Source organism: Bos javanicus, chromosome 19, assembly GCF_032452875.1.
Source record: "Bos javanicus breed banteng chromosome 19, ARS-OSU_banteng_1.0, whole genome shotgun sequence".
Taxonomy (NCBI): Eukaryota; Metazoa; Chordata; class Mammalia; order Artiodactyla; family Bovidae; genus Bos; species Bos javanicus.
In genome coordinates this window covers 33,958,930-33,985,372 of record NC_083886.1, presented here as the reverse complement: position 1 = coordinate 33,985,372, position 26,443 = coordinate 33,958,930, and positions in this window count along the sequence as shown.

Here is a 26,443-nt window from a genome sequence, read left to right as displayed (position 1 = left end):
GTAGCCCAACAGGCTCCTCTGTCCATGGAATTTTCCAGGCAAGAATACTGGGGTGGGTTGTCATTCCCTTCTCCAGGGGAACTTCCCAACCCAAGGATCAAATCCAACTCTCCTGCATTGCAGGTAGATTGTTTACCGTCTGAGTCACCAGGGAAGCCTGTTTATTAGCTGCCTTAGGAAGAGAATAGGGAATGTACTCCTTATTTTAATCTTTTGAGCCACTCTTGAATTCTGGTTTGGGAAATGGCCCCTATCCACCTTTCCACTGCCTAAAGGATTCCCTTCTCCCCAGTGGTGACGTGGTGATCTCAGCCCACCCCACCCCAGCCCTTCCTCACTCCTCTGATTTCCAGCTCAGCTGGGATGGCCATACCTTCCCTGACCTCTTCAGGACTGAACCTGGTAACAGCCGCACATACGAACAACAACTAATATTTATTTAGCTTTAACTATGTGCTCAGACTGTGTTAAGCACTTTCTCCCATTTAATCCTCACACACACACACACACAAAAACCCTCTGAGGTAGGTAAATGTTTTCTGGAAGGAAACCACAGCAGGCCTGTGCCACTTCCATGGAGACAAAGGCTGTTTTCAAACACTGTTAAGAGACTGTTTCTATCTTAGGCTTTCAATGACCTGGATTGTCCATGTGTGGAAGGGGGAAAAAAAAAGTGAGAGAGAGAGGGAGAAAAGAAAAAGGGAAAAAAAAATTCTAGGGGGAGCTCTTCTTTTAATGCATTGGTTAATTAATCAATTAATTTTGGGTTATGCACAGGCTCTTGCGAGTCTGTAATTAGAAAAAAGCGGGTCTTTGTGTTTTGAGAGAATGTTCCGAGCCTGGAAGGTGCAGGCCTTTGCTGCTCAAGTTTCCCTTTTCTCCCCAAGACCCGTCCTTAGGTATTTCAGTGTTGAATAAACAGGCCTGTGCGCTGTGTGCCCGGCTCAGGACACCCCGCTGAGAGCATGTCCTTAATGACAACAAAGCCGCACATTTATTCTCCCCTGACCCCACTGACCCCCAAAAGTTTGTTCCCTCAACTGGGTCTCCTTGGCCCTTTCATGCGCCTGAATTCCCTACACAAAGCCCTTGTCACATCTACAGGCCTCTTGAAACTAAACGGGGATGGGAAGAGAAGGGGAGTGGAGACACATTGAAAACACCCAAACCTTGATCCTCCACCTAAAAGAAAGTGCGGGCATTTGCATGTTAAACCATCCTTGGGCATTTCAGCTTCCTCTCGCCCACATCCACCCCCACGTCAACACATTTCTTTTCTAAAATCCTGAGAACTGGGGGCCCACACCCCCATCCGAAGGAGCTGACAGGTCAGTGCAGATAAGAAACCCCACCGCAAAGAAAGCCCTTTTCTCTCCTTTACATTCGTCATGATCAAAAGTCTTAAACATTTATATTCCACATGGAAGGCTCTGGAAGGCGGGAGAAAGGACACGTCTGTCTTTTCCAGAGGGTGTTTTATTCACAGTGTCTCCCCACTCCTCGTCCTGTTTATCTTTGATCTGCTGAGGCCGGATTTCAAGGAAGGATGACATCATTGACTGTGAAAAAATATTTGGTTGTATGCTTTTCCTCATCTTTTCATTATCAAATGCTTCTCGACCACTCCTGCCCCACAGGAATGGAAATGGCCCGCGCGCTGAGGATGAATTGCATTCTTACAGAAAAAGAGATTGTACTAGTTGGGCTCTTGTTTTTCTTTCTCTTATTAGTTTTCTCTCTTCAAACCCAGTGTAATGAGAACGTTCCCCTGAGTACGAGAGGAGCAGATAAAGAACTCTGAGGGTACCTCTGTGTTTTTCCACATGTCTCAATGAGGAGGAAAAATTCACTCAACAAATGCAGTATTTTATTTGCATTCGTATGTAACCCTCAGTAGAGTCACTTTAACCTGCCATCGAGCAGTAACCTCTGTAGCCTCTGACTTCAGGAGTCACCTCTGAAGGTATGTAGTGACAGAGGTGAGGATGTGTGATGTCTGGGAGAATTTGTGGAAGATAGGAATTATTGGGGCTTCCCTGGTGGCGCAGGTGGTAAAGAACCCGCCTGCCAATGCAAAAGACATAAGAGACGCAGGTCTGATCCCTGGTTGGGAAGATTCCCTGGAGGAGGGCATGGCAACCCACTCCAGTATTCTTGCCTGGAGAATCCCATGGACAGAGGAGCCAGGCAGCCTACAGTCCATGATGTCGCAAAGAGTTGGACACAACTGAAGTGACTTAGCATGTAGCACATGAATTATAGATTGAAGGAGGTGTTTTGGTTTAATTAAGGGGAAAGGCACATAATATAAATTTAACTGTTTAAAGAGAATAATTCAGTGCTATATAATCCATTCACAATGTGACGCAACCACACCTCTATCTAGTCCCCAAATATTTTCATCATCCCCAAATAAAACCTCATATGCAGTAAACAGTTAATTCCCACTGTCCACCCACCCCCCAAGATCCTGGCAATTTCCAACCTGAAGTCTATTTCTATGGATCTATCTATTATGAATACTTCATATAAATGAAATCATATAATACGTGACCATTTGTTTCTGGTTTCTTTATAAGTAATATAATGCTTTCAAGATTCATCCATGTTGTAGGATGTATCAGTATTTCATTTCTTTCTATGGCCAAACAATAGCCCATAATTTATGTATCTATTTATTCATCTGTTAATGGATATTTGGGTTGTTCCTACATTTTAGCTATTGGATTGTTTTGACAGTTTCAGCACCAGGCCTTCCAATGAATATTTAGCGTTGATTTCCTTTAGAATGGACTGCTTTGATCGCCTTGCAGTCCAAGGGACTCTTAAGAGTCTTCTCCAGCACCACAATTTAAAAGCACCAATTCTTCGGTGCTCAGCCTTCTTCATGGTCCGACTTTCACATCCATACATGACTACCAGAAAAAACATAGCTTTGACTACACAGACTTTTGTTGTCAAAGTGATGTCTCTGCTTTTTAATACGCTGTCTAGGTTTGTTGTAACTTTCATTCCAAGGAGTGAGTGTCTTTTAATTTCATGGCTGCAGTCACCATCCATAGAGATTTTGGAGCCCAAGAAAATAAAATTTGTCACTGCCTCCACTTTTTCCCTCCTGTTTGCCATAAAGTGAATTAGTTCTCACATCTCCCCACATAGGCTTTCCTCCAGGATTCCAAGAGCCTGTATCATAGAAAATTCTGTTTGTCAGGATGTACATAAATATGGCTTTCCATGTGGTCCTTTCCTATTACTGGTGACAGAAGTCAAAGAAACTTACACCAGCAATCCTGAAGGTACAAGGGCAGCCCTGAAGACGTCAGGGAAACAGAATTATACCAGCTCCCTCCACCCGCTGCCAGAAGCCCCTGCGTTTTATTGTCATCCATCCATAAATCTGGGTAGCTCTCTGATGAGCCTCTGAAACACACAGCACCCCCCGCCACACACACACACACTGGGGTTGACTTCTCTCTGGATCAAGCTATGTTCTTATTTCACTGATTTCATAATAGAGGTCACCTCAGTATTTATATGTCATGTAAACACTAAAGAAACGGGGATAGTGAAAATAAACACTTGTACTTAATGCCAAAGGTGAAATTCCGTTCACAGACTTTTAAAGGACCCACACACAATAGACGGGCTGTCTGCTAAAGGAACACTTATGGTGCATCTCCTTCCACTTCCCTTTGGCTCCATACTGGGGACAGTCAGAGCTTGTTGTCTCAAGACTGTGCCACAGATGAAAAGCATTTGTCCTTACAAAATAAAGTCCATGAGACAGTCCATTTATTTGTGACTGTATTTTCACACAGTTCTTGTGACAGTGACTTCAGGAAGTGTTCTCATTGGGTCCATCCTTCCCTGAACTCCGTGTCCTTGAGTTACCCCCAAATCCTCAGCCTGATCCCCCGTGGGCACCTCTGAGACCTGCTTTCTTCAGCTCGTTTGTGTGTCTAATTTTTTCATGCCCATCCTGACCAACACGCATCAAGACATGACTTGCTAATAGTTTTCTTTATTCATATTTATTCATTTATTTGGCTGTGTCAGGTCTGAGTTGCAGCGTTCGAGATCTTCGTTGCATCACTTGGGATCTTTCACCACAGTGCATGGACTCTCTAGCTGTGACGCGTGGCCTCAGTACTTGCCACGTGGGCTTAGTGGCTCCACTCTATGTGAGATCTTAGTTCCCTGACCAGGGATCGACTCTGTGTCCATTGCATTGGAAGGCAGATTCTTAACCACTAGATCACCAGAGAAGTTCCATAGTTCACTAGTTAAAAAACTGCTAACCTGATCAATGAATCTGTGTTGGCCAGCAAGACTGCCATGCTTTTGTGGCCCATCTAATTCATTAAAAAGAGAGCTTTAAAACTGTGAAATCATGGTGTGGATTTTCATGCTCTTGAAAATCTGTTTATTCATCCATTTCATACTTCACTCACCATTTAGAGTATGGAGACTATTTTATTATTTAACTATGGGCCTTCAACTCAAGTTATACTTCACATCCAGGTGGAAAAATGACAGGCACCATGTCTAGTCTTTCTTAGCTCAACTCAATACCTAAGATTATTTCTCAGTCAGAACTTGTTTCCTCCCTTGACTTCTGGATTGTCTGTTTCTTTCCCATCAGCTCTTGGTCCCTTGAGAGGAACAGCCGGGATCTGGGTTAGTCCAAACATGCACATAAAGCCTCAAGCTGGTGACACCAAGAACAGTGTGGTATTAAATGGCTTCAGCTTCTTAGTTATCATGCATTTGTTCCTCCAATTGCCAACAAGTGAGGTGGGGGTAGTCAGGTCCATTGCTTGCTAGACTATCAGCAGAGTCCAAATTATGGAGAGTCTGGGATTGAGTGAGCTCATAATATGGATAGTGAAATCAAGAAAGAACAGTTGTTTAGTTATAAAAGTGGTTAGCATTAATCGCTCAATTCTCTATTAATTCGACTATGTGGTGGATGTGAAAGGGGATATGAAAGTGAGCAGTCCATCCTGGGAGGTGCTGGATCTGAAGGTATATGACAGGTGAAGGATGGGAGAATCTAGGGGCAGACAGCACCCATGTAACTGATACAGAAAATCTCAGTGCTACCAACCTGGAGCCATCTCTGTGATCTGTGGGTGATGGAGAGAGGCAATAGAAACAGCTATAGGATAGCAAATTCTGGAAAAGTGGAGGGGGGAGATGGTGAGGCTGCTGCTCTTATAGTAAGAGTACAAAAGGACGTATTTTGTTTTAGTGTAGCCTATTCTATGACAGAGCAGGTACATGAAACAGGTGAATGGCTGGTTTATCAAATGAGTAAGCCAACCTTTTCACTCTCCTCTTTCACTTTCATCAAGAGACTTTTTAGTTCTTCTTCACTTTCTGCCATAAGGGTGGTGTCATCTGCATATCTGAGGTTATTGATATTTCTCCCGGCAATCTTGATTCCAGCTTGTGCTTCTTCCAGCCCAGCTTTTCTCATGATGTACTCTGCATATAAGTTAAATAAGCAGGGTGACAATGTACAGCCTTGATGTACTCCTTTTCCTATTTGGAACCAGTCTGTTGTTCCTTAAAGCTCAACATTCAGAAAACTAAGATCATGTCTCTGGTCCCATCACATCATGGGAAATAGATGGGGAAACAGTGGAAACAGTGTCAGACTTTATTTTTTTGGGCTCCAAAATCACTGCAGATGGTGACTGAGCCATGAAATTAAAAGATGCTTACTCCTTGGAAGGAAAGTTATGACCAACCTAGATAGCATATTCAAAAGCAGAGACATTACTTTGCCAACAAAGGTTCGTCTAGCCAAGGCTATGGTTTTTCCTGTGGTCATGTATGGATGTGAGAGTTGGACTGTGAAGAAGGCTGAGTGCCGAAGAATTGATGCTTTTGAACTGTGGTGTTGGAGAAGACTCTTGAGAGTCCCTTGGACTGCAAGGAGATCCAACCAGTCCATTCTGAAGGAGATCAGCCCTGGGATGTCTTTGGAAGGAATGATGCTAAAGCTGAAACTCCAATACTTTGGCCACCTCATGCGAAGACTTGACTCATTGGAAAAGACTCTGATGCTGGGAGGGATTGGGGGCAGGAGGAGAAGGGGACGACAGAGGATAAGATGGCTGGATGGCATCACTGACTCGATGGACATGAGTCTGGGTGAACTCTGGGAGTTGGTGATGGACAGGAAGGCCTGGTGAGCTGCAATTCATGGGGTCGCAAAGAGTCGGACACTGAGCGACTGAACTGAACTGAACTGAAAGGAACCTGGGGAGGAGAAGTTTAAAAACAAGGAGCTGCTTATGAAGATGAGTATATAAGATAATAAGACAGGAGAATGAAGGGTAGAGAAAGGAACCTTCTGGAAACTGTTTTTTCATCCACTAGTAATGAGAGAGAGTTCTCTGAGGACTTGTTGGGTATCTGTGTACTCAGGGACAATGTTAAGATACTTGCTGTGTAGAGATGGTCACCTAAATTGTACAGTGGGATGTATACATAGATCCTGGGAGGATGCATAGAAATGACCTTGAGTGAGACAACACAGCCATCATGCATTTTGTGCCACAAACTTTGACATGAAAAAAAAACCAACTAGATTTATTATCAAAGAATCAATAGCATTGAGATAATTTGGCAAAATGGAAAAGAAACAGTCTTTTTTTCATGTTATTTTAAGCTCTATCATTCTCTCCCATATAGTCACTTTATCGATTTTTCTTCACACCTGACAGGCTCATAATAAGTCACTTCTCATGATAACTGGCAGTTATAGACATTATAACCTTTGAAAATATTAATTTAGTTACTTGGGCTGTATTCAAAGAACTTTTTTTCCTCTTTGAAGGCTCTTTGGGTCATGTAGTCTAAATAAATCTTTTGTATTTTTCCTCCTCCAAACTAATGGTAAACTTTAAAAAGATTCCTTCATTTTCTTTTGTTACTTCTTAGAACTAAATTTCTTTTGTAATTTGGTCATGCAAGTTTCTCTACTCTGACAATAAGGCTTCTCTCTAAAGAAACAAAAACAATAAAAATAACTTTTTACGTGTTACATGCAAGACATTGAAACTGAGATTTTTAAAAGGAAAAAGGATCTGAGATACACAGAACACAATTCCTCCCGGGGTCATCATTTGCATCATAAAATGTAATTCATCAGCCATTATATCTGCTTGGTTCTCCAACTGATGGACATACTCATTGCAATAAGCAGGGACGTTGCTATTCATGGAGTGTAATGAGCACTCCGAGGATCACTGCCAGTCATGGCTCAGGCAGAGGACTGGAGTTACACAAAACTCAGACACCTAAACACCACCAGCACCACCTTGCCAAAAAAATGCAAAATCCAAACAAAAAATATTCCCTCCTTTGATCCTAGCTCTGAATTTAGGGAAAGTTGTTATAGCTCTCTAGTCCTTTCTTACAGAATGTATCTTATGTAAGAATTCAGACCTTCTTTCTATGTAATGAAAGGCATGGAATACTGAAGTGTGCACAGGAAAGAGAGTCCTTGGAGAACTGAAAAGGTGGAGCTTAAGTCTAAACGGTCCTTGAAAATATTAATTCCCCAAAAGATCAAATACAGATAGTAGTTCATTCCCAACACTGTAGTTTGTCTGAATCAACTACTTTCCCCCCGCTTCTCATCATTGGCTTTGTTAGGTCTAACAAAGATTTCAACCACAGATCATCATAGACAGACTCTAGAATCTTAGCAGAACTGAACTGTAGGCACAGGAATCTGTATGTCACACATCTAATTCTGGTGTACTCAGTTTAACTTAACACCAACACCCAGTCTTTCCTATAACTGTAGGTTATTTTTTGTGGACTTCCATTAAATTTTCACCTTTTTAACCTTGCTATAAAGGGTTGACTTTATAGCATGGGACTGAAGGTTAAGAGGAAATGGTTTTCTAATGCCTTGCACGAAGACTTATTTCTACAAGCACGTGTTTTTATTCCTGGTCCTGGTGAACTACTGTGAGCAAAGAAGAAAAAAAAGTGTTTTTAATCCATCTTATTTCTTTTGGTAGGAAAAAAATCTCCATCTATAGTTGCTAAAGCAAAAATCTAATGTGGATAAAGTTAATGACTCCTAAATGACCCCCAAATTAAAGATTCCACAAAACTTTGAAGGTTTTGGAAATTACTTTCAGAGTGTTATTCTAGAAATATATGGGCTATGCACAAGTGTGTGTCCATGTGCACGCACGCACACACACACACACACGTGTGCACACACACACACACACACACTGAATATCTTTCTGGTTACATTTATTGGTCAATTTAGTTAAAGAACAAGTCATTTCAAAAATAGCTTGACTGGTGTTGTATTCTGAATGATCAATAAAAATCCTTAAGGGCTTTATTTTGAGAAAATAATACACATTTATGCTGCACGGCTAGAAGTGATAGTGACTCCATAATCTGAGATATTGCTTTCCTGCCAAAATTTCCTTTTAAGGATTTTAAAATCAATGGATTTTTCTCTTTGTGGTTTCTATTTTCATATCTGATCCTTAAAATGAAAGTTATCTCATCTTCTGGACATTTAAAGCTTTCCTCTTTAAGGCATTGACTGACAGGGTCCCCAAAGATCGTTTCAATGTAGAGACAAGTGCTCCAAATGCCCCTAGATTTGTTTTTGTCATTATGCAAAGGAAAACATAAAAGAGACAAGTGAGTCCTCAGAGCTTTGGGACATTTATTGATCTCAATAAGCCTCACTGGAGGATGAGCTTCAAACAAGAAGTTGCCCTCGGAAGGCACACGGTTTGTCAGGACCAGATGCTTTTGAACGTGTGAATTAATCCCACATTACTGCATGGATGATTGATGCTCCCACTCTGAAAGCACTGGGGCCGCTGTGAAATTTCTGAGGTCCAGTGGTATTGGGACAAGGATCATTCTGGCGCCACGGATTTTGCTGTGAATTGGGTTCATGTTGCACATATGGGCCACGTCGAAATGTATGTTCTAACAATACCCAGTGACTGCAGCCATGAAATTAAAAGAGCTTAGCTCCTTGGAAGAAAAGTTATGACAAACCTAGACAGCATATCAAAAAGCAGAGACATCAGTTTGCTGACAAAGGTCCATATAATCAAAGCTATGATTTTTTTAATAGTCATGTACGGATGTGAGAGTTGAACCATAAAGAAGGCTGAGAGCCAAAGAATGGATGCTTTTGAACTGTGGTGCTGGAGAAGACTCTTGAGAGTCCTGTGAATAGCAAGGAGATCAAACCAGTCAATCCTAAAAGAAATCAACTCTGACTATTCTTTGGAAGGAATATACTGATACTGAAGGAGGTGGCCAAAGTATTGGAACTTCATCTCTCAAATTAACTCTGGGTAAAAGGGAATCAACATAGGTATAGAATAATCCATTTCTACAAACAAAACAGAACACTTGTTTTGGTAGGAAATGGTATTTCAGGGTCAGTATCTGGTCACTAAGGATGATATCTGGTACTGGGTTGGTGACCAATCTCTTCAAAAGACAAACTAGGGGGAAATGTATATATTATATAGAACATAAAACACCCGTAGGTTCATATTAAAATGTACAATTCAAATTTGAGTCTACAGGGTTTTTGCTTTTTTAAAGAAAGCCTTGTGCTTTATGTGTGTGTGTTTTTTTAATTACACAGCTACCTTATTTTATCAAAACAGAATCATGGTTCAAGAGGATACAGGGGATGATAGACTTGGGATAATCTGTGATGATTCCTTTGAAAAAAATTTTTGTGTTTTATGTATGTGTGTATCTCTCTCTCACTATGTATCATCTATGATCTATGATTTATCAACCATCTATTATCTAGCTATTGTCTATCTGTATCTATGTATTATCTATTATCTACCAATATTTATCATCTATCATCTATTTTTTATCAATCATCTATTGTCTATTATCTATCTATGTATCTATCATCTATCTATCTACATCTCTATTTTTTAACCAGTTGCTCTAGAGATTAAAAGACACATATCAGAGTATATTTAGAATCAGTATTTACCACTTCAAACGTAACGTAGAAATCTGACCACCACTTAGATCTCTTTCCTCTCCCATCTTTATGTAGAAGTTCTCTCATGTACTATATCATTTATTGAAAACTTCACCAAAGTTATAATTTTTACCATTAGCTGTCAAATATATCTTAGAGAACTCAAGAGCAGAACAATAGCCTGTGATATTTGCCCCAATATTATTATTTACTATTTATGTTCTTTAATTATATATATATATATATAAATATATATATATATAAAGTCTTTGACTATTAAAATTTTCCTCCTTTCTATCTTTTATTTTCCTTAGGGCACTATTTTTACTTACTCTATGTTATCACTATTTTAAGTATTTATTTCTTTTTTTAATTTATAAATCTTGTCTGAGTTTTGGCACCTCATTTCTGAGTACTTCTAATTCTGATTTATCTTGTATGATATCTTTAATGTCTTTTACCTTGCTTTTATATAAATGAGCTGTTACAGTTGTGATGCGTTCAGAGGCACATCTCTGGCTGCTCTCATTGCTGATGCAGAGATAGTATTAGGCTCCTTACTATCTTTCATCTTATAATAAAATTTTGTGGGATGGTTTATGCCTCTAGACACAATTTTGTAACTAGTACTGGAGTAGTCCTCCTTCAATTAAACAACTATAAAATTGCTAAAAATAAATGAGGCCATTGTTGAGAAAACAGAAATCATAGGCTGAGCTCTTTAATCACCTAGCTTTTCCCCTTAGGACACTTTTCCTGACTCTGAGCAGAACCTGGTTGTCTTGCTGAGCTCGGTAAGAAGCCAGCAGTGTTCAGAGCAGCTGAAGTGGGTGGAATCTGTGGGACAGAGTAAGAGGGGATGATGCTCTGTAGAGAGTCAGCCCCAGAAGGCTGTGCAGGGGGCTTTCCATGAGTCTTGCTGAGCAATATGCTACTCATAAGACAGCTGCCCATCCTGGGCTTAACAGCTGCTGAGTTGGGGGATAAGATAGAATAGGTTCTGGAGGTAAAGCAGTGCTGGGGAAGAGCAGTGCCAGAGAGATTTATGACTCTAACAGCAAAGAGATCTCCTTAATGTCTCATTAATACCTTGGCATCTAGCTGAAGGAGCTTCCCTGGTGGCTCAGGTAGTAAAGAATCTGCCTGCAATGCAGGAGACCGGGGTTCGATCCCTGGGTGGGGAAGATCCCCTGGAAGAGGGCATAGGCAACCCACTCCAGTATTCTTGCCTGGGGAATCCCATGGACAGAGGAGCCTGGTGGGCTACAGTCCCATGGAGTTGCAGAGAGTTGGACATGACTGAAGCGACCGAGCACAGCAAAGCACATCTAGCTGAAACACCAACAAAGCCTGTGCCTTGAGAATGAAACCTAACCTTTAGAATAAAACTGGCTCGAGATCGCCTGTGTGTACTGCACTTGCCCTCTGGCTTCAGGGAGACTGCAGGAGATTGCTGAAGGCAGGTACAGGTGGGTTCAGTGATGGAGGTGAGGAACGCTGGTGGTGGGGCATGCCTGCTTTTTCAGCGAGGCTGGGAGAGGGTGCTGGGCTGGGGAGCATGTCTATGGCTCTGAGGAAGCAGGGGGATATTGCTGGGGTGGGAATATACCTACAGGTCCCAGCAGGGACCAAGGATGTCATCTGAGCAGCATTCATAAAAGAATGGTTGTCAGAGGAAGCTTAGTCAGTATCTTTTTTTCCCTCCCTGTAAATAAATAGCTTATTTTTCTTAAATGTTTCTTCATTAGAAGTGATAGGATTCTGACTCTGAGAGCCATTAAACAGTGAAATTCTATCAGGCTAGTTTCATCTTTGCTGCCAGCTTTATTACATTAACAAATGTAAACACTTTTTTTTTTTTTTTAATTTTTTGTTCTGTTTTGGGGTAGAAGGGAATGGCTACCCACTCCAGTATTCTTGCCTGGAGAATTCCGTGGACAGAGAAGCCTGGCGGGCTACAGTCCATGGGGCCGCAAAGAGTGGGACATGACTGAGCGACTAACACAACAACATAGGCAATTAACAGTGTTGGGAAAGTTTCAGGTGAACATTGCAGGGCCTCAGCCGTAGATACACATGTATCCATTCTCCCCCAGACTCCCCTCCCATCCAGGCTGCCACGTAACATTGAGCAGGGTTTCCTGTGCTATACAGAAGGTCCTTGTTGGTTATGCATTTTAAACATAGCAGAGTGTACCTGTCCATCCTAAAGTCTCTATCTCTTCACCCCATTCTTTCCCCATTGGCAACCATACCTGTGTTCTCTAGGCCTGTGAATCTGTTTCTCTTTTGTTAGTAAGTTTGTTTGTATCATTTCCTTTAAGATTTCACATATAAGGGATGGCAGAAGATCTTCCTCTGCCTGACTTACTTCACTCAGTATGACAATACACAGGTCCATCCAGGTTGCTGCAAATGGCATGATTTCACTCTTTTTGATGACTAAATAATATTCCACTGCATATATGTACCACATCTCCTTTATCCATTCCTCTGTCTGTTGCGACATTGAACTGTGAGGATTGTGGGTTTGAGCCTCCAGAATGCGTTTCATTCTGTTCACAGTTGGACACTTAGGACTTCGTCTCAAATGTGTGACTATGAATGACCTTGCTGGTGTGTGGAGGACTCAGGGTTAGTTTACTCCTCTCCTGGAGAAACAACAGCATCTCTGAAGCGCACGCTGTGTTCATCCTTTTTTATTTAATCTGCAGCAGATTAAGGGGCAGGGGATGATTATCCAGAGAAGGACGCCCAAAAATCCTGCAGTGGGAAACCTGAAGCGGAGGTTCCTAGCTGCTCTCCTTGTCCTCCAGACTGATGAACTACAAAGAGTATACATTCTGCTTTAAAATTCCCCAGACCTTTAAAACATTCAGCCAACTATTTAACTACCCTGTTGTAAAATCTGACGTTAAACCACCAGCAAAAAGTTTGAATTACACACGTTTCCATAAAAGCATTTTTCTCACCAAACATTCATTTTATTATCCTGTTTTATGGGAGGACTGAAATAGCCAGATCTCAGGTCCTGCCTGCCATTTGGCCAGAACAGCTCATGACCCAGGTCAAGGTTGATGCTGACAACTTGGCAGACCCATTTCTTAAAAAGCCCTTCTCTCGGAGTTTATTTTAGGACAGTGTGTCTCTTGAAGACTAAGGTTAATATTTGATTTAGGGATGGTTGATGGGAGGACATTGTTCTGCTAAAATGTATCCAGAAGGTATGAAGAGAAAGTAAAGCACGCAGCGATGGGGAGGCGTACGTGGGTCAGAACACGGGGCATGTGAGGACGCAGTGATGTAGCTCCCGGAAAGAGCCTATCTGCAGCTCTGAGTAAGGAGATCCCATCCCCAGCTGAGTGAAGATATGAAAGAGTAAACCCAGAGTGCCAACTCTGTGCTAGCACAGGGCACATGCTGCCACATGCATTTTGTTATTTATGGTAGATGAATCCAGAGTGATGGCAAACGGTTTTCCCCTATCTGGTGGTTCTGACCAGCATACTCTTATTGTAGAGCTGGCAAATAGAACAATCCCTCTTTACCTATCTTTTCATTAAAAATCTTATGACAACTCTCTACTAAAAGTGTCCACAGAGTGCCAAATGAAAATAAATGTGACATCTAGTCATTTTAGGGGCTTCCCTAGTGGCTCAGATGGTAAAGAATCTGCCTGTAACACAGGAGACATTCTCTGGGTTGGGAAGATCTCCTGGAGCAGGAAATGGCAGCCCACTCCAGTATTCTTGCCTGGAGAATTCAAAAGGCTTAACTCGAAACCATTTATTAATTCTCCTCTAAGTTTTATGGATCCGGTTGGTAAGACAGAGAAGAAAAAAAATCATTTAAAAGTACATTGCATAAGCTATGAGTCATTCTTCGCCAAATGGACAAATCATTACAGCTTCTATTTCATAGATTTCTTATTTGAGAATGATCCTAATACTTTTCAGTATATTCAGTCCTGGATTTCAGTAACAGTGATGGCTGACAAACCTGCATAGAATTTTTTTTTAAGTTTACAGGAATTGTCAGGAGACTGGACAAAAATCTATATAAATTCCATGCAGTTAACTCCAGAGAAAGTGAGAGAGAGAGAGAGAGAGAGAAAAGGGGAGGGGAGAGAGAGACAGCACCATGGTTCCTGTGTATATTGGCTATGGGTATATCTTTTTTGGAGAAATGTCTATTCAGATCCTTTCCTGTTTTTAAATTGAGCTGCCATTTTATCATTGAGTCATGGAGGTTCTTTATATATTTCAGGTACAAGCCCTTTATTACAGAAATGATTTGAAAATATCTTCTCCCATCCAGAAGTTTAGCTTTTCACTGTCTTGATGATGTCCTTTCAAGCACCAAAGTGTTTAACTTTGATGAAGCCCAATTCATTTTCCTCCTGTTGTTGTTGCTTATGGTTCTTATCTAATGCCTAATTCAAGGTCACACAGATTTACACATTTCTTTTAAGACTTTTATAGTGTTAGTTCTTACATATAGGCCTTTAATCCACTTTGAATTAATTTTTGTCTATGGTATAAAGTTAGCTCCATGAAGACAAAAATGTGTAAATACTAGAAAAGGAGACAGAAGTATTATTTTCACATGATATAATTGTCTATCCAGGTAATCCAAGGGCCATTGGGAACCTGTTACAATGAGGCTTCCTGTTTAAAAAAAAAAAAATGTCAATACATCTTCCATATCTTAGCCATATAAAAGGGAGAAAACCATGGGAAAATGCATTTATAAAAGGTAACATGACAAGCAAAATAATATATCTGAGAAGATGGAGACACCAGAAGCAGTACTAATACCTGTCTGAAATGGTCCAAGGCAAGCTAAATACCACAAAACCTTAATCAGCATTGAAGCTAGGGAGGTATGGGACTTCCTTGGTGGTCTAGTGGCTAAGACTCCACGCTCCCGATGCAGGGGGCCCAGGTTCAATCCTTGGTCAGAGAGCTAGATCCCACATGCCACAACTAAGACTCAACAAAGTCATATTCATATGTATGAAACCAGGGAGGTATGGCTTATGGCCCAGACTCTGAGGAATTTGCCATAAAGACCAGATAAGACCAGGTTTAATGAATTACCCGAAGTTAAATGATCATTCTTCATCATGCAAAAGAAGTGTAGCACCTTGGGAAATAAGTAAAGATAATCTTGGCAGAAAACTACTACCACTTTCTAATTTGGAGGCACAAAATGGGGGGGTGGGGTAACTTGGTCTAGAAACCCCCTTCCCAGGGACCCCCTTCCCTTTTTGGATCAATATGTTCAGAGAGAGCTGACCAGAGAGCAGAGGTGATGGGGCCTCATGTCATCGGTGGGACTGTCCCCAAGTGGCCCATCGCTTCCTTCAATCTCTGGCATTTTCTTCAAAACAGAGGCCCTCAATCAACAGAACTCAAAACCAAAAAAAAAAAAAAAAAGACATTTATTTGATCATCTAAGCAAAGTTAACTGTTGTTGTTGTTCAGTCGCTAAGTCTTTGCAACCCCATGGACTGCAGCACGCCAGGCTTCCCTGTCTTTCACTAGTAACCATAGACAAAACGGAAACAAATGACCTATTGAATACATTTGCAACAGAATTAGAAGTAGAGCCAATATTATTAACATTAGTCTGTAAGAGTTAACCCTAACCCTTACAAATGAGTTTAAAAATCACCCAGTTAAAAAAAGGGGTCAGTCTAGGTATGCAGATAAGCAGTGAAAAACACACACCCCCACAGACAGAAGGACCGAGATGTGAAAAGATGCTTATTCATCATCAAAGACAGTTGTGTAAACACTGAGAATTCATTGAGTCTGTCACTTGACACATAATTTAAATGCTGTTATACTTAAAAGAGTACATATAAGGCTGGTGGGGTGAAAACTGCAACAACTTACCCAGGGGGCAGTTTGACAGATATTCCAAAAGTCTTTCAAACGTCGTTTCCCTGGCCCAGTAATTCTACTTCAGGAAATTGGAACTGTCACTACACAGAACAGATTTAGTTCAGGAATGTTCACGCTAGTTGGTTTGCACGGTGAAAATTTGGAAACTATTTGCATTCCCAACAGTATGAACTGGTTACAAAGGTCAGAGAATCCCCGTATAAATACCAAGGAGCTATTAAACTGTGGCAGATGGATACTGGATGTTCAAAGAAGAGCTTCTTGATAAATTCAAAACCCATCTTAAAACCTGGTTTTATAGACAGACACACTCATGGAAGTCCAGCAATGCTCAGAGTTTTTCTCTTGACAATGCATTTTTATTTTCTTTTTCTTAGGAGCAGAAGAAATAAAAGTTTGTAAATAGATAAAAATGGAACAAATATCGTTTAGAAGAAGGGGAGCCATGTGAAATGAAAACCAGCTATGTCTGCGGGGCTGGTCTCAAGGATCCGTCACAGTCTCCCCCCTTGTCAAAGAAGGGTCAATGTCCGGACTTCACTGAGGGAAGAATTTGTTTGGTTTGGACTTCATTCACTGTGTCAAGAGATCTACTTATTCTCTTTCTAAGTGGCTCTTCAAGCTCGATCTCAAAATAGGAAGGGCAGGCTTCTGGATAATGCCCTGCTTGCTCAGATGCTCAATGACTGGAGTCTCTTGCCTTTTGGTACTGCTTGTTTGGACTGCAATCAAATCAATGTGAACAATGCATTTCAGCAAACAAAAGGAGGAGGTGCCAGCTGTAGATGGGAGAGGCCTCCTGGTGATGGACATGTCACTCTCTGTGTCTTCCAGGCACCCAGGACCTCTGCAAAGGGCAGGGGCAAGAAGGGAGAGGAGGACAAAGTTAAGGGTCTGGGGTTGGTAGCCTGGGATAAAATGTGGAGCAGAGATTGCAATGCCTTCTTAACTCCCCTTAGAAATCACATACCATGACCTCCTTCATACTTTTGTGGCCATAGAACCTTCTGCCCTTCTGCCCTGATTCAGAGCAGAAGAAGATTACGTAAGAATTTGTTGTTGCTGCTGTTGTTCAGTTGCTAAGTTGTGTCTGACTCTTCATGAACCCATGGACTACAGCACACCAGGCTTCCCTGTCCTTCACCATCTTCTAGAGTTTTCTCAAACTCCTGTCCACTGAGTTGGTGATGCCATCCAATCATCTCATCCCCTGTCATCCCCTTCTCCTCCTGCCTTCAATCCTTTCCAGCATCAGGGTCTTTTCCAAAGAGTTGGCTCTTTGCATCAGATGGCCCAGGTATTGGAGCTTCAGCTTCAGCATCAGTCCTTCCAATGAGTATTCAGGACTACTGGGTGATGAGGATGACTGAGGATCTTCTTGGTGGCTGTTAGCAAAATAGCCCAGGTCCTCTGTACTCTTTCTTTTCATTCTCACCTCCTTTATGGTGATATAAAGGAAAAATAAAGCCCAGAAGCTGCTAAGTGACAGAGCTAGGGATTAAGCTCAGGGTCATCTTCTCCAAAGTCCATGCTATGCCCACTGCACAGCGAGATTCTGGGCAGGTTGCTGTGTTTACATCACTTGTGACTTTGGAGGAAGGATGCAAGGCATCAGGAGAATCAGTGGACTTGGTTTTATTGGATTAGCAGATGCCTGAAGAGGGGTTTACTCCCTAGATTAGTCAAGTTCTAGTGTTAGTGTGAGGTCATAGGGAATATAGGAGGGGATGAAGTGAAATAAATGTTGCCCATGTTGGGAGGACAAGAAAGGGTGGCGGGAAGAGCAGAAAAAAGTAAATTTGTTGGAATCAAGGCCAGAGGTCTCTGCTTGGGCAGGCAGTTGTCACTTTAAGGGGATGCAGGGCATGTGGTTATGGAGTCTAGGAGAGCGTGTGTCTGTGATGAGGAAGAAAGTGTCCGTGCAATTGCTTGTGAGACTAGAGTGGAGCTAGTAGTAGTGTTTAGCCACTGAGTCATGTCCAACTCTTTGCAACCCCATGGACTGTAGCCCATGAGGCTCCTCTGTCCATGGGATTCTCTAGGCAAGAATACTGGAATGGGTTGCCATTCCCTTCTCCAGAGGATCTTCCCGATCATACCCAGGGATCAAACCCAGGTCTGCTGCATTGCAGGCAGATTCTTAACCGTCTGAGCTGTAGGGAAGCTGTAGAGTAGAGCTAGGGTTGGGCTATCACCTGAATCCAGGTGTGTTGTCTTCTCCAGTAACAATGGAAGGAGCTACTTCCATGCTGTCCAGAGTGTAAGGGGGCTATGTCTCAAAGGGCCTCCTCTGATGCGTAGCTCGCACCTAGGGCCATCCTGGAATAGACCAGTTGCCTCCCTTCCATGTCGGGACTCTTCTGAAGTCAGGCTTATTCTGAAAAGCACTCTATCCCTCCCTCCCTTCAGTGCTTCTCACTTGGAGGGCTCATGCTAAGTTGCTTCAATCGTGTCCAACTCTTTGTGACCCCATGGACTGCAACCCTCCAGGCTCCTCTGTTCATGGGCTCTCCTGGGCAAGAATACTGGAGTGGGTTGCCATTTCCTCCTCCAGGAGATCTTAAAAAAGCACAAACCCCTGAAGTTTCCCTTGAAACACATCTCCTGAGAGTGGCTGGACCCGGGGGGAGGGTAGAGTTGATCTTCCAGAGGAATGGTGCAGCGGAGGCTCTGTTACCTGCTTTCAGCTTCAGAGAAAATATTCTTTAAGTGGAAACAGATTAAGGGTGAATGGCAAGCCTGTGGCTCTGGGCTCCTCTTCCCATTAACCAGGACTAAAAGGCAGGCCTGGGGATCCCTTTTCAAGAGCTGCCAATGACATAGCTTCATGTTAATGTACTACAAGTCCTTACGGGCACACGCTCAATTTCATGTTTTCATCTGAATTTCTGACGTCAAGGACCCAGCACAACTTTTAACTCGGCCAGTGTCTGACAACCAGGCTGCTGCAATCTGAAGTACGCCATCAGTGGAATGTATCCTTTTCATCTTTGTTCTCTAAATCTACTTTTTATTTGCCTGCATAAAGGAGAGAGAGTCCCTTTAATGTTGTGAGAATAAAAGCCACGAGAAAGAGATAAAGCACGGAGCACGTACCAGGCCCTTAGGGATAGACAGAGCAAGGAGTTTGGGATGGCTCTTCTCACCAAAGAAAGGCTCTTTGCCAGTTGAGACAATTACAGACAAGGTGGATGTGGTTAAATTTGCATGAATGGAGGAGGATCCCATTGAGTAGAAAGAGATTTCGGCAATGACAGATGAAGACGGATGTGCGTCTGTAACCCACGGTCAAACAAATGATGATGACATTGATGGGAAAACAAACAGTCTGAATATTTGGGTTTTTTGTTTTCTGAAGAACAAATACTTTATTTGCAAACAGAGGTGACTTCATTTTATATTCCCAGGTGGTTCAAGTGGTAAAGAATCCACCTGTCAATGCAGGAGACGCAGGAGATGCAGCTTCAGTCCCTGGGTTGGAAAGATTCCCTGGAGGAGAAAATGACAACCCACTCCAGTATCCTTGCCTGAAAAATCCCATGGCAGGGGAGCCTGGTGGGCCACAGTCCAGGGGGTCCCAAAGAGTCCATGGAGCAAGTGAGCACATATTTTATTTTGCTAATTACTTAATTAATCTTGGTGGCGCTGGGCCTTTGTTGTGGGGTGCAGGATTAGTTGCCCTGCAGCCTGTGGACTCTAGTTCCTTGACCAGGAATGGAACCTGTATCCCTGCATTGCAAGGTGGATTTTAACCACTGGACCACCAGGGAAGTCCCCTGTATGTTTTCAAACCCTTCGCTGCTGGCCCTAGATATTCACCAGAACCACCAGGCATGGCTTAGAGGGGTGTTGGCCTGTCTTCCCGCTTCATCCACACCCTTCATCAAAGGCCAAGAAAGCATTGCCCTTGGGAAGACAGGCTATCCTATCGGCTCTGTGTATATTCCTCTTCCATCCTGGTGTTGATTTCAAGGGGCCTGACTGTGGACACTCCTGCTGTGGCCTCCCTTGTCTGACTGCATCCCATTAATCCCATTTACTACTTGTAAAACTAGCAAAAGACATAATTCCTCCCTCTTCTTGTTAAGTTTAGGAATGAGGTTGGTTTTTTTTCCACATTACATCTGCATTAAGCAGGATGAGAAATTCATGAAGGTGGACGAAGCCCTCCCTTCACATACTTTTATTTCCAAAGTTTAGTCGGGAGAAGCGAGATCATTTTCCATGGGGGGACATTCGTAAGCCTCCACTTCTTACTCCCTCCAATGTCTTACTTTGTCCTGAGCTTTCGGCATCAATCCATTGTACAGATGGGCAAACAGAGACTCAAGAAAACCAGCAACATAAAGCAGCCCAGAGGGAAGTTCCTAGTAATGAAATCCAGGAGAATTTTCTGACATCCTATTAATGAGCTGCAAGCCTGTGGCTAAATGAAAACTAAGCCCCAATAGCTTTTATTTTTCATGCACAGTAGGAAGAAGCTATGTTGAGGGTTGTGTAGCCCCAGAGAGATCGCGTGCTCCTGAGATAAGTTTTAAAGTGCTACTGGACATGCTCCGTTGAGTTTTCTTTTTTTCTTTAAAGATCACCTCTAAGAAATTCCAGCTATTTATCTATTTATTTAGCTTTGTTGGGGCTTAGTCTGGGGCCCACAGCATCTTCCATTGCAGTGCATGGACTCTCCGGGGGCATGCCTTAGTCTGGGGCCTGCAGCATCTTTCGCTGCAGTGCATGGACTCTCCGGGGGCATGCGGGCTTAGTTGCCCAGAGGCATGTGGGATCTTAGTTTCCTGACCAGGGAATGAACTTGTGTCCTCTGTATTGCAAGATGGATTCTTAACCACTGGACCACCAGAAAAGTCTCTCCACTGGGTCTTAAGGTTTGGGCCACAGTCTTCCAAAATGCAGTTCATGCAACACCCTGAAGCACCCTTGCACACTCCAGGCTGCTCTGTGAAGGCACCTCGCCTTCCCTGGAGCCTTGCTCACCTCCTCCGGTAAACAAGCCTCACCAAAGGACTTAGAAGAACACAAATGAAAGTCCAGGGGAGGCGCCTGGAGCGGCTGGAGCACCACGCCCCCACATTCCCATATTTCCAGATTTGAGGTTCTGCGTCCAGAGCATGGACTCTCTCCAACGTGGTGCTTCCTGTCAGCATGGCTTTTTAAGCAGCGAGATTTGTTGCTGGATGATTCTAAATGACCATCACCCGTGCACAAAGCCATCCTCTTTAGACATGGGCAGATGAGACAGAAAAATAGGTGGGCAGTTTCATGAGGCCTAGTAAATCTTCAGTAAATTGCAGCTCATCCCTGCGTCTCCTCTCGTGCGCTCTTTGTGTTGCTAATACACATTAAGCCTTGGCTGGCTTCACACTTTCAGGCCTCTCGGAGGTGAGGCCTGTACAAAGCTGCAGATGTGGAAACGGAGGAGGCCTCTGCCCCGAATGTTACCCATTAACATCAGCGTGGCCCAAGGAAGGATTTTACTACATTTTCCCATCTCTAAATAGCTCTCAGCTCGCAACTTGGGAGCTTAAAGCAACAAGAAGAGAGATGGGGAAAAAAAAGAGGAGACCACTGCATTTCTGGTTAAAAATTGTGTGTGTTCTGTTCATTGGTGTAAAATATCTCAAGAGAGAGAGAGTAAGGGACGTGGCCTTTTTAATTATAAGAGTAATTCAGTTACAGGATTTAAAAATTATAGTAACAATGATGAGGAGTGAAAAACGAATTACCTTCTTTCTCTGCATTTTGCTCTCTCATGTTAAGTTCCTCAAATACGTTCCAAGAAAATTTCTAAGCATATGAAAGTAAAAGGAAAAAAAATGCATGATGAAGAACTAATTTCCTTAATGCATAAAATACTCGTATAACTCAATCAGAAGCTGAATAATGACCCTGTGGAAAAATGGGCAAGATATATAAAGCAGCAATTTATAGGGGGGGAAAAGTGATCAATGGGAAAATGCCCACTCAGTGGAATAAATATAACATTGAACAACGAGCTGTTATACTTCTGCTATCAGATTGGCACAAATTTATAAGCTTAATAATTCCCAGTGTTATCAAAGATGCAAGGAAACAGATATGTTTTTAACTCTGGTTATAGTATATCTTTTTGGACAGCAGTGCAGCTGCTTTAGAAGTGAAAATCCTTTGACTCAGTAACTCCCTCATTGGGATTGATCATGTCACTGGAATATGTACACTCCTGCAAACACTGTTAGAAAGTTAATTGCAGATAACAGTAGTAGGATTAAAGGGGGAATCTAGATTTTCATAAATGAAACTGAAAGTGTTAGTCACTTAGTTGTCTGACTGTCTGTGACTCCATGAACTGTATAGCCCGTCAGGCTCCTTAGTCCATGGGATTCTCTAGCCAAGCATACTGAAGTGGATAGCCATTCCCTTCTCCAGGGGGTCTTCTTAATCAGGGATGGAACCCTGGTCTCCCGCATTGCAGGCAGATTTTTTACCGTCTGAGCCACCAGGGAAGTCCTTTCATAAATAAGGGACAGTTTAAACAAAAATCCAGAACCTCTATGAAACAGACTCCTGTGCCTGTGTTCAGAATACAGAATGCCTCAACTTGCAATGGTTCAACTTACACTTTTCTCCTCTAAGATGGTGCAAAAGTGATACTCATTCAGCAGAAACTGTGCTTTGAATTTTGAGGTTTTCCTGGGCTGGTGATATGCTGTACGATCCTTTCTCTTGATGCTGGCCAGGGCAGCACCAGCTCCCAGCTAGCCCTGCCATGACCAGGATGACAAACTGATACTTAAAGCCATTCTGGTTCTGTTCTTTAGTTTCAGTAAAGCATTTGAGATGCGTGCTAAGTCGCTTTAGTTATGTCCGACGCTTTGAGACCCAATGAACTCTAGCCCACCAGGCTCCTCTGTCTATGGAATTTCCTAGGCAAAAGTACTGAAGTGGGTCGCCATGCCCTCCTCCAGGGGATCATCCTGACCCAGGGATAGGACCCATGGGCCTTCTCTGTTCTCACGTGAGCCCTGTCAACCTCAGGGCTCTCTATGCTTGTTCTTTTCATGAGACCTCTTGTCTCTCTAGCATCTCTCTCCACGTTCCACTTCTCAGCCTTGGGGACCCAGATGAGAACTCTCTCTTGTTGAGTTTTGTTGCACCCTGAAACCCTTCATAACATTTATCACAATTTTAAAATGATATATGTATTCATATAAACATGTTTAATATTTGTCTCTCTCCCAAAGATGAAACAGCCTGTAAGAGCAAGAAATGGATTTCTTGATAATGGCTGTATTTAAACCTTAACACAGTGCTTAAAATAGAGTTGAAATTCAATCAGTATCTGTTGAATGAATAAATTGAATGAAGGAATGAAGGCATACCAAGCAGAACCATCAAAGACTCGAGCAAGGTCTTAGTCAATGGTTCTCAAGTTGAGGGTCTCCAGATCAGTTTATAATGATGCTGCTGGTGCCAGCACTTGTAGGCGATGGTTTTATCTGTAAAATGGGAACAATTTCTGCCAAACAGAGTTGCTGAGAGTTAAATTGCAATCCACATGAAAAAGCACAGTATGCTAGAAACACTGGTGCTCAATAAATGTTAGTATTCTTTCTCAGTCTCTATTGCTCTCCACAAACTACTGCTGTGCTGTTAAAAAGGCAACATAATAAGCAGACTATTTAGAAAAGTACTATCTACACTGAGACTTTTAGAAGCAGGAGTTGGAATTAAAGGCCTTCCCTTGACCAAAAGTGAACACTTAGGGTCTTTTAGGACTATTCCAACCAATTTTTTTGTTTGGAACAAACAAACAAACTTCCCTTTGTTCTCTCTTTTTAACTAGATCTTAGCTTAAAAGTAACCTAGGAGATCTAAGCAACATTTAAACCCTGGTAAGTAGATAATGGTTTCCAGCAACTGTCAGAATTTCTGGAAGAGGAGAAGATCAAAAACTAACAGGATTTTCCCTGCTAAAGCTCCCATAGATGAGCTCTGCTTATATTGCTGTTGGGTAGTTATGAGAGGTGGGCTTGCAGCCTACATCTGCTTCTAAAAGATAAACTGAAGATAGTGTGATGGAGCATGGATTCCGCCTCCTCTCATTAGACCTGTTGGACTCCAGCTTCCAGATTTATGGGGGGAAACCACTGATATCTCATGGCTTCAGGAAATGTTGACTGGAAACATGACCTCGTTGGTTCAGGACTTGCTAGCCATTAATGATGAATTTAAGCTTCAGCGGAGGGAGATAAATTCAGTTCTCAGTGATAAAAATTGCCTTTGAGGTCTTTCATCATTGTTGTTATTGCTAACAGCTAACAAGGGGTGCAGACCCTTCACCAACTCTGTCGTTTTTATGGCAAAGGGCAGATGGAGCACCCGGGGGTGTTAAAGCCTCAGCACCTCAGGGACTGTTTGCTCTTTTCTATTCCCACAGACTTGGTTCACTCCATCAACGCCTCTGTATACACATCGCCTCTGACAGCGCCTCTGAGGTCCAGTGTCCTCCCCTCCCAAGGAAAGAACATCACCACACTACTCATTCCACTCTATTTCACCCAGTGAGGTGACACCTAAAGCAGGGGTTTCCCAACCTCCGGAATTGAGTGCCTGAAGATCTGAGGTAGAGCTGGGGTAATAATAACAGAAATAAAGAGTGTTCCTTGCTCAGTCGTGTCCGACTCTTTGTGACCCCGTGAACTGGAGCCCGCCAGGCCCCTCTGTCCGTGGGATTCTCTAGGCAAGAATACTGGAGTGGGTTGCCATTTCCTCCTCCAGGGGATCTTCCCATCCCAGGATCGAACCCACATCTCCTGCATCTCTTGCACTAACAGCTGATTCTTTCCCACTTGAGCCACCATCATACAGAAGCAGTAAGGAACATCCACTCTTTTCTTTATTTCGTATGTGTAGATGTGCATGTACCTTTTGAAAACATAAACAAGTTCATCCCTATCCTATATGAGAATCCCATACGTCATCTGGTCTTGCTCAAAATACAGCTAAGAACCTTTTCTATCGGTCCATGCAGAACAATCCCAGGGTTTCCCAGGCTCTGGGTGCCAGGAGGTAAAATGACGATAAAGAAAGAGTCCTCACTCTGAATATAGGTCTGGGAGGTACTTTAGAGGATTTCTTTTACAGAGAAAGTGACCAAGTCTGAATGTCAGACTTGTCCACACCCAAGTCCTCATTTCGAACTTAAGGAGGCTTGTTCTGAATAGATGCTGGTTTCCACTCACCCTCGTTTGCATCATCCATCTACCACCCACACAACTCGAGGCGACTCAAGGACGAAGACGTGTGCATAACTGAAGCGGTTGGCCCGTGTTGTCTGCATTGGTCTTCGTGTGGTGCAAACTCACCCCCTGGGCAGGTTGGAACTGCTGATTTTAGATGTCACGTCCTTAGAGAAAAAGCGAGGCTCTGTTTTCACTGCTTTGCCGGTCCCCGCGACAGCCCTGTGCAGGTGGGTGCTGGCTCCTGGATGATAAAATAGTAATGAGCACCTAATTATGGATAATTGCATAATGAGGTCGCTTTTGCCTCTGCCAGTCCCCAGGAGCAGCTGGTACCTGAACTGGCTGCTTGTGGCAACAGGCTCCTTTCTTCTGGAATCAGTCGAGGGGGAAAGGCAGCGAGCCAGCACCCCAGCATGGATACAATTCCCCCCAACAAGTTGGTGCCTGATTCCAGTTTCTCCAAGGCGGGATGGGAACTTGACTAGTCATTCTCCTAATTATTTGGGGAGATTAGCGTGTGCTCCCGGGTTGGGCTGTGGACCAAAAATAATGCCTTCCATTTGGGAGAGGATCTTAAGCGTTCAGGCTGTACAACCACACCACCTGGGTTTCTGGTAATGAGCTGCGCATGTATCATCCAGTAACTGCAGCTACAGTGAGAGTTAAGTTGCAGCTGAGTGTTCCCTGAACTTGGCTGTTTATAAAACTTAGCTTGCATACTCAGCCGCTAAATTGTGTCCGACTCTATGTGACCTCATGGGCTGTATCCTGCCAGGTTCCTCTGTCCATGGGATTCTCCAGGCAAGAATCCTGGAGTAAGTAGCCATTTCCTTCTTCGGAGAATCTTCCCGGCCCAGTCTTCTATACTTCAAACCTCCATCCAAACCTATGGAATAAAATTCTGCCATCGGATCCCAGACATGCCAGTAAACATGACTGGGGAAGTCATATTTTGTTTGCCTGAGCAGTCTTGGGTCTGAGATGAGATGGAAAACTGTGAGATCTGAGTGTGATTCTATGATGTATCTATGTGCTGCAGTCGATGGGGTGGCAAAGAGTCAGACTCGACTTAGTGACTGAACAACATTCATTTGCATAAACTCATAAGCACCAAATCTTAATATCTAAGTCAGTTTGGGGGATGGGAAGAAACACCATCAGATGCTGTCAAGATCTTCCCCCCAGAATAAAACAATGATACTCATTCCTCCGAACAAGCAAAGTCTCTCAAAACCAAAACTAAAAGCCCACACAGAAAAGAAAGCAATACAAAC